Consider the following 9,505-nt stretch of genomic DNA (forward strand, 5'->3'; position numbering starts at 1 on the left):
AAAACTAAATGGAAACTAAGCTATGATGACTAAAACTAAATATACTGACGATTTTGTCAATTAAAAACTAGACTAAAATGGGGACTAGTGGACAAGAGATCCAGTATAAGTCATTTTACACTTTTTTGCATGCTGAAAATAGCCGATCTACAAGCTCACAACGCGTCGCAACACTTTTCAGCAAGTGTAAAAACAGTCATTACGAGGCATCGAGACCCGCCAGAATACATTTTAGTCGACTACATCAACTGTAGATTTAGTCGACTAAAATCTTATGACATTTAGTCGACTAAAACTAGACTAACACTGAAACATTCCGGGTGACTTAAAATGCGACTAAAACTTGCCGCCAAAAACAACACTGCTTTCAACACCCATGTCCACAGAACACCTTCTGCAAGAAGAGATGCTTTCATAATTGTTGTTGTTGCACAATCTCAAGGCACACCTGGACACTGGTTTAACCTCTGGCATTAAAATCACTTGGAGCAAGTGGTCCTCAAAGTGGGGACCAGGGACCCCCAGGGGTCCTTGAGGGGGGTTCCCAGAAATATTGCTTATAACATCAAAATCAGTTCAACCAATTTGTTTTTTTTTTACAAAAAAAATGAGAATCTGGAATAATTTGGAAAAGTCCTCTCCTGGGGGTCTGTGGCAAAATACATGTACATTTGGGGGTCCATTGTGCGTCAACTTGTGTAATTAGAGGGGCTTCTCCAAAGAGACGATGAAACCCCCTCATTCAGTGCGTCTTGTGTTTGCTCAACAGCACGCTGACCGACTCTGTCCTCATGTGAACTCTGATATCTGAGGTCATGGAGGCAGCCAGGCTGCTGTTAACCCTCATGGTGTCTGCGCGCACCGTGTGTGCATGCACATCGCACCCAGGCAGGCACATGCACGACCGCATGCACTCTGACTCTGTGGTGTGTGCGTACTGTCTGTCTGGGAGAACTTGGAGAAGACATGCACGATTATTTGAATGAAATCCCTTTATTATAATGACTAGTTTTGTTTGCATTATTAACGCGGATGCACTAAATGTGCACTAATGTCAGCAATATGCGATCGCAAAGAATTAACGTCAACGTTGCACACAATACATTACAAGGAAGAATAAACATTGTATTGCGCCAGCAGTGGCTGTCTAAGATTTTCTGTAGCCTAATTAAACTTTTTGGTACAAGTGGTGGATAATAAAATAAACTTTACCTCAGTTAAAACAACCCAGAGACAACAGAGCTCGTTTTCCTTGCAGATCATCTCACACCGTCACTGAAATGTTTTCACAAATAAGATGATCGCTACATCATCGAGCAGAAAACCCCAAGGCATTTTAGCCGAGCCAGAAACGTCCAACATATTGGTCATGGATTGATAATCAGTGTTGCAGAAGGTATTCACACGTTTTAACGTATCAATACTGCAATGTAGAAATACTGGTAGGCTAATTAGTAAAAGTCCGGAATTCCAAATTGATTTTAGACCAGTACTTTTATTGGTATCAAAACAGGCCTTTTGTACAGGAAACTGTACAAAAGTAAAAGTACTCATGCAGCAGAATGTCCCATTTCACAACTTTTCAAATGTCTAAAATTAATAAAAATGAGGTTGTCTGAGCAGAAGTGATTCCGATATGTGCTGTGACTTTGTAAATTGCAAAAAAAAAAAAGAATATTAAAGAGGGACATTTTTAAATAGCCGATAACAAGCACACAATGTGACAGCTACGAAGACAAAGTACTCTCATAAAGAAAAAGATATATATACGACATTAATTCAAGGTTGTACTTTGTTACATTACATCATTATATACATGCTGTGCATGTTTTCCAAAGTTAGGTGAACTTTGTGTGAACAATCATAATATGCACAACAAATGTATCTTAGGAAGGTGACCACACTATAGCACGAGAAGAGGGCAAAGGTGTGTGTGTGTGTGTGTGTGTGTGTGTGTGTGGTGTGTGTGTGTGTGTGTGTGTGTGTGTGTGTGTGTGTGTGTGTGTGTGTGTGTGTGTGTGTGTGTGTGTGTGTGTGTGTGTGTGTGTGTGTGTGTGTGTGTGTGTGTGTGGTGTCAGGTGTGTGTGGTGTCTCGTGTGTGTGTGTGTGTGTGTGTGTGTGTGTGTGTGTGTGTGTGTGTGTGTGTGTGTGTGTGTGTGTGTGTGTGTGTGTGTGTGTGTGTGGTGTCGTGTATGTGTGTGTGTGTGTGTTTCACTCTAGTTTTTTATCAGTTCGTTCATGTATCTTGTTTGTTCAGAGAAAGAAGCTTTTCGCATGTTTTCCCTGTAGTAGCAAAGTTTTCTGTCTATTTCCAGTGGCTTTGATACTGCGAAACAGTTTTCCATTCTGCAGCAACAGTCGGTTGGGACGGCTTGAATCCTGCATGATTCCTCGAGCTTTGATTGACACAGCGTTCATCGCAGTGGCGTCAACTCCGGGGGTGCACAGGAGCAGAAGAACCCACTGGCAAAATAATAACACAACACAACGGCTCTTTTAAGAGCTAATAGCAGCCAGCCGCAGCGCAAATATGCGTGGCTGCACCCACTGCCGTTATAGGAACCTTCCGCCACTGGTTCATCGTACAGGGCTTGGATGGGGGAGAGCACATCTGCTGAGTCCTGACGCGTCCGGCTACTTTAATATACTTCATCATACTAAAATAGCTGATCTCATACCGCATGCTTGAGGTCACACAACTCAGCAGTGTCTCCCTCTCTATGAAGATAAAAACCAACATGGAGGTTTTGGGTGAACGTGGTGTGGACTGTGTGAAGGAGCGTCATGGTGTCGTCAGACACGCTGTAGAAGGACAGAGTACCTGCACTGTGGTCCAGGTACACTCCTACTCTGGAGGACACGGGCAGTGACGGATTAACCCCTCTCAAGGCCCTGGCGCTTCACCAAATCAAAAGGCCCCTATACTGATTCAGTCAATTAATTAATTAACATGCATGCGTTTAGCGCATATCCACTAGCCTACTGCCTGTGCTGCCCGCTGACACAAGACACAGCAGCCAGCAGGCATGCCGCACTGGGCACAGCCTTTCCAACGTCAGTCTCTGCTAAATTATCTGCAATTTCCCCGAAAAATAATTAGCCTATATCTACAAGCTCCATTAGCAGGCAGCAGCATGTTTTGTCTAAATTGTCTTTGTGGCCAACAAATGTAGCTACATTTGCAAACAGTGCTGTTGACCATGTTGTTACATGGTCCATATAACATGTGTGCACCAACAGACAATGCCAATATGCTATATTAATATTAGAACGTTTTAAAGACAGATTAATTATTGACGACAATGCAACCTGTGGGTCCAACGTCACTGAAAACTTTCATAATAGCAATTAAATTAATTTACTCACGAGTGCTGGAATCGTGAAATGGAGGATGTAAGAACACACTTTTGTTGCATTAGAGCAGGGTAAATATGAAGTTTTGCGCCAAGGTCTTGTTTATATTCCTCTTATGTTATTGTCGCAACTTGGTCCGTCTGAGTGAGGGGGCCTTCCTGAGCAAGGGGGCTTCTGACGGCGTCGCTTACTCGCTTCCCCTCTGTCAGAGGAGGAAGCGACGCGCAGCCGTCGGGAACCCCCCCAAACAGACTGTTCCCTCTCCTCCCGAAAACTGCTACAGAAACTGTCAGACGAGAAGACCAAAAACACTAGCGGGGGTTCCTATATGTTGCGTTATGTTTTTCGAAAGAAGCAACAGCTGTACCTAACCTATAGTCTCGTACCAGGCCCTGCAAGCTTCGGGCCCTGGCGCTTAAGCTCCACCTAGTTCCATTGTTAGTCCGGCTCTGGACACGGGGCCTGAGATGAGAGTTTTAAAGCAGTTGTGCATGATTCCGACATCTAGCAAAACATTATGATCTTGTTCTCCTTCATCGGCACACAATAAAGCCCACGACCGATCAATGCATCCAAATCCACTTACAATAGCCATCTCGTCTCTGCTGATATCTTTATATGAAACTGCTATTGTAACAACGAATCCACTCCACTTTACCTCAGAGTACCAGCGTCCACTCAGACCCTCTCTACTCAGAACCTGATACCATCCAGTGAATCTCTCTGGGTGATCAGGGTGTGATTGTGGAAAGCCCATATTTCTTACTTTTCTGTTCCCTTTCGACAGAGACAGGAATTCATTTACCGTGTTTGGATCCAGTGTGATTGGACGTGCATATTGTAAGAACTCAGCTCTTGTCTTGGGTTCTGGTGGTGTTGACAGTGAAACATCCATTCTGCTCACCGTCTCTGAGACATTTGTCCCTTCCTCTGTGAGACTGTCCTCTAGTGTGTCTCTCATATTGGACTCGGCCACAGTCTCATCTTCAACGTATCTCTGGTCGCTGAGATACACCCAGTCATCGTTGCTGACTGGTGTAGATTCAAGAGAGCAGCAACGCTCTCGGACTTGGAATTGGAATTCCTCTGTGAATGAGAACTGCTCCAGGTCACACAACTCGGCAGTGTCTCCAGGTGATGAATAAAGCCAAAGTCCAGCATGGAGGTTTTGGGTGAATGTGGTGTGGACTGTGTGAAGGAGAGTCATGGTGTCGTCAGACACGCTGTAGAAGGACAGAGTACCTGCACTGTGGTCCAAGTACACTCCTACTCTGGAGGACACATGGCACACTGGGATGTCAGTTCCAATACCTCCGTGTATGAAACTATAACCTTGTTTGGTACATCCTAAAGACCACGATTTGTCATTGGATCCAAATCCACATTCACCATCACCTGTTCTGCTGATGTCTTCATGTGAGACGGCTATACGGCCACAGTATCCACTCAACTCTACCTCCCAGTAACAGCGTCCAGTCAGAGCCTCTCTACTCAGAACCTGCCACACTCCAGTAAATCTCTCCGAGTGATCAGTATGTAATTGTGGTTTGTCCATCACTGTTACTTTTCTGTTCCCTTTAGACAAAGACAAGCATTGATTTGCGGTGTTTGGATCCAGTGTGATCGGACGTGAATATTGTAAGAACTCAGCTCTGGTCTTGGGTTCTGGTGCTGTTGACGGTAAAACATCCCCTCTGTTCACTGTCTCTGAGACATTTGTCCCTTCCTCTGTATAAATGTCCTCTAGTTCGTCAGCTATGATCTTCGGTTCTTGTCCTGTTGACAGTAAAACATCCACTCTGTTCACTGTCTCTGAGACGTTTGCACCTTCCTCTGTAAGAATGTCCTCTAGTTTCTCCTTCATCTTAGACATGGCCACAGTCACATCTTCAAAGTATCTCAGAGGACGGACATTGCTGCTGACTGGGTGTGTAGATCCACTGATCGTTGAGAGGGAGGAGGTGTAACGCAGTAGAAAATGGATGTGATCCTCTGTGAGTGAGAGCTGCTCCAGCTCAGCATGTCGTCTCCTCAGTTCAGTGACCTCCTGCTCCACACGCCTCCTCAGTTCTTCAGCACGACTCACTTCACGTTTCTGATGGTCTCTGATCAGCTCCCTCACCTCAGATCGTCTTCTCTCCATGGAAGAGATGAGCTCAGTAAAGATGGTGTCACTGTCCTCCACTGCTCTGTCAGCACAGTGGTTGATGGACCCCAACTCATGGTGAAGCACCTTCTCGTCTTTCTCTCTCTCCTGGATTCTCTGCTGGATGTTCTGCTGACTCGTATGGAGCTCTTTCTGTCTCTCAGTCCGTTCTGCTGCAGCTGAGGTCGTATCGTGACCTTTGTGTTCTTCCACGGAGCACAGAGAACAGATACACTGCTGATCGGTCCGACAGAAGAGCTCACTCACCCTGTTGTGACGAGAGCATATGTTCTCCTGAAGCTCACCAGAGGCTTTGACCAGCTTGTGTTTCTTAAAGGCAGGAGACTGATAGTGAGGCTGGAGATGAGTGTCACAGTAAGAGACCAGACACTGAAGACAAGTCTTCACAGCTTTCAGTCTCCTCCCAGTGCAGACATCACAGGCCACATCTCCAGGTCCAGTGTAGAAGTGCTCAGGAGGTGCAGCTTAGAGTCCTGTTGATAGATTGATACATTTATGAATCTTATAACATTTTATTTCATTTGTGCCTGTACCCTCATATTTGGTAGCCTAATAGGAGTCACTATGTCTCCACTGCCTGGTAACCATTGTTTTTATTATAACCTTCTATCTGCCTTACCACTAATCTGTTTTAGACTGTGTCTAATGTTTCCCCTCAAGATATCCTTCCACACAACTTTGTTGTTACCCGTTTATATTCTTGTTACAATATGTTTTGTCTCTTTATTGGTTTTTGTATATCTGACAGACAGTGAGCTGTATTTATAAGAGAACTTTAATTAGTCTCACCGGTTTTCTTCAGGCTCTCCACCACCTCAGCCAACATGGTGTTTTTCTTCAGAACAGGTCTTGGGATGAAGCTGTGTCTGCATTGTGGACACGTGAACCTTCCTCTCTGATCGTCCTGGTTCCAGAATCTCTCGATACACCTCCTGCAGTAGCTGTGTCCACAGGGAACAGTCACTGGATCCTTCAGTAGATCCAGACAGATAGAACAACTCAACTGTTCCTGGTCCAGTTGAACTCCCTGCTGCGCCATTTCAGTCCGTCCGTCTGACTGACTGAAAGAGTTTAGTTTTTCAGAAATCACAGGACAAGTAAACAGGAGGTTCTTCTTGGTTTTGTGTGTGTGTGTGTGTGTGTGTGTGTGTGTGTGTGTGTGTGTGTGTGTGTGTGTGTGTGTGTGTGTGTGTGTGTGTGTGTGTGTGTGTGTGTGTGTGTGTGTGTGGGAGGGGGGGCTTCAGTGAGTCACTGGTAAAAAATGTTTCCACCCTGTTGAAACATGAGTCAGTACTTTTCTTTTTCTGTTCCGTCTATGAAATAAAACCTAAATTAAAACTATGATGAACTTCTAAAGACAAAACCTTTAAAACTATTTAAAACTATTAAAACTGAAATACAACCGAGAAAAGAGGGAAAAGGAAAAAAGGCACGCTGATCTGAACACACACACACACACACACACACACACACACACACACAATGGGCCAATGGCAGCTCACACCACTGCACAACTCCGCCCCACAAACCCACAATGTATCGTCATCATAGACTGTAAAAAATATGGACAAAGCGTTCCCCGGGTCTAACATGAACGTAAAATGAAGCCTGAAATCCCTTGCATTCTAATGCACTGTAAATCGCCATCTTTCTAGATCCGTTTTGGACCAGCTGGCCATTGGCTGGCTCCGTTTGGGTCCAGCTGGCCATTGGCTGCCCAGACAACGAGGCGGGACTTCCCCCCTTCTTCTCCGTTGGTTTTTATTTTGACTCGAGTGGGAGGAGAAGACTCTTGAGTGGGAGGGGAATCCCGATCATAGACGGTAACGGTAGCCACGCCCATCAGAACATACGCGACTTTATGGTCATTATTTTAATTAATGGGACCATAATTTTCCAAAAAGAATATTATGACATTAGAAATGAGACTTTAAACTAGTGACTGGAATTAAGAAGAAAGTATTCATGACCATGTGTATTAAGGTAATACAGTCTAGGTGAAGTTGGGCCAAAATACATGGGCCTCTATGGAGCTATGGGGCTTTTTGGGTCCAGTCCAGCGCCACAACAGGCCATTATATGAACTACCGATTTCAAATGAGGCTTCACGAAATATCTGGCTGACTGCCCCCCTGGTCATAGCATGCGACACACTCAGTGCCGTGCCAGCCAGGTGTCTATTATAAACAAACCGGTGGGTGTGTGAGGCTGCTGCCTGCTACGCTATGGCTTCTACAGGGAGAGGAATAAAGATAGCCGACGAAAAACAGAGGATTTAACAGTTTGTGGACAGAGGCTTTTGCCTTCACAGCCAATGCAGATTGACTGCCTGTATGTTTAATCTGCAGTGAGAAGCTATCAAACAACAAAAAAAGTAACGTTGAAAGACATTTCCAGGGAAAGCATGCTAAATTCTGCTAGTTTCGTTGCAACCCGGGAGATAATAAAGCTTGGCAAGCTGCATTATAATGCGTAATTTTCTTTCCGGCTCCAGATAGATTTTGAATTTATTTTTGGTTGAAAATGGCTCTTTCAACATCTTGGGTTGCTGACCCCTGCGTTAGGGTGAGGGAGGTAACAGTTTCTTTAGCAGAAATTCAGATATGGAGCTTTTTGGTCCTTTTTCAACATTCCGAGTAGAAGTCAATTCATTTAAATGTATAAATAATATAATCCACCATAAAAAACATAATGTTAAGATACATTTGAACGAAAGGGTTTGAACTTCCTGTCTGAGAGCTAGCAAATTTAAGACATCCGGTTGCCTTCAGAATAAAATAAGGTTATTTAATTAGTTAATTAAATAATTATTACATTACATTATTAGTATTATTATTACATTACAGTTATTGTAAAGACACACATTATATTTCTGTGTAAAAATAAGTAATTAAATAACATAAAAAAGTTATCTAAATTGATAAATGCTATTCACTGGAGTGCATGGACTTTATAAAGTGGACACTGTGTAACGGTCAGATATTTCTATCACTGCTACTTATTATTTAAATCACGGGTTGTGAATGATCTCCTCTTAGGACACAACTGATAAAGTGGAATACAATGAAAATAGCCTAAATAAGCAGCAGAAAACACAGTCAGAAGCAAAGCGCCCGTTATTATAACCCATTTATCTCAAGTCAAGCAATCAACAGTTATACAGACAGGTTAAACGGCGAGTTGAATGAATGCATGAGTGAATGGACCGAAACGAGTGTCCGTGTCTCACGCACGCACGTCGCACGCCCGCGCTTATTGTTTAGTGTAGCTCCGTGGTGTTGTTTCTTATTGTTTAGTGTAGCTCCGTGGTGTTGTTTCTTATTGTTTAGTGTAGCTCCGTGGTGTTGTTTCTTATTGTTTAGTGTAGCTCCGTGGTGTTGTTTCTTATTGTTTAGTGTAGCTCCGTGGTGTTGTTTCTTATTGTTTAGTGTAGCTCCGTGGTGTTGTTTCCAAACAAAGTTTGTCACTCCCAGAGTTCCTTCCCGAACGTAAACTCCCTCCAAAGCAAAGTAATTGTTATAAAAGAAATGTAATCCATCCCAGAAGCGCACGTAATCCCAACTGGTGTAGCCTACTCCCAAGGAAGAACAAAAAAACGGATCCTCGCGGGATGTCAAAATAAATAAATAAAGCTGAACGATCTCACCAGGGGCCCGTTCCACGAAACTTGGATTAGAGATTAAGCCGGGCTTTAACACATATCCTGGCTTAATATATCCTGGATCAGTGATTAACCGGTTTCATGAAAGCTGGTTGATCTTGCCAGATTAACTTAACCAGTTAACCTGGATATGTTGAGGCTTGATTCGGTTTCATGAAAGTGATGCTACATTAGTTACCATGGAAACTAATGCTTTGGACTTAGCCTGCTCCGGACCAGGCTAACAGCCAGGTTTAACCTAATCCTGATGTCTTTACTGTTCATTAAGCAGTCAAACTGATCACAAACCAATGATGTTTTCCAGATTTATTCAATTATTATGG

The 9,505-nt window shown here is 43.7% G+C and overlaps 1 pseudogene across 1 annotated transcript; it reads right to left on the reverse strand.

Annotated features, from left to right (window-relative positions):
* Positions 1-742: 742 nt before the first annotated feature.
* Positions 743-6,578, reverse strand: LOC310869630 (E3 ubiquitin/ISG15 ligase TRIM25-like; annotated as a pseudogene). Its single transcript, XR_014571074.1, has 5 exons — positions 6,311-6,578; positions 3,941-5,994; positions 2,587-2,767; positions 2,328-2,432; positions 743-954 (listed from the first exon to the last, which is right to left on the reverse strand). The product of XR_014571074.1 is annotated as an E3 ubiquitin/ISG15 ligase TRIM25-like (transcript).
* Positions 6,579-9,505: the final 2,927 nt, after the last annotated feature.

This window comes from Protomyctophum parallelum (genome assembly GCF_964188405.1).
Source record: "Protomyctophum parallelum genome assembly, chromosome: 13".
NCBI classification, from domain to species: domain Eukaryota; kingdom Metazoa; phylum Chordata; class Actinopteri; order Myctophiformes; family Myctophidae; genus Protomyctophum; species Protomyctophum parallelum.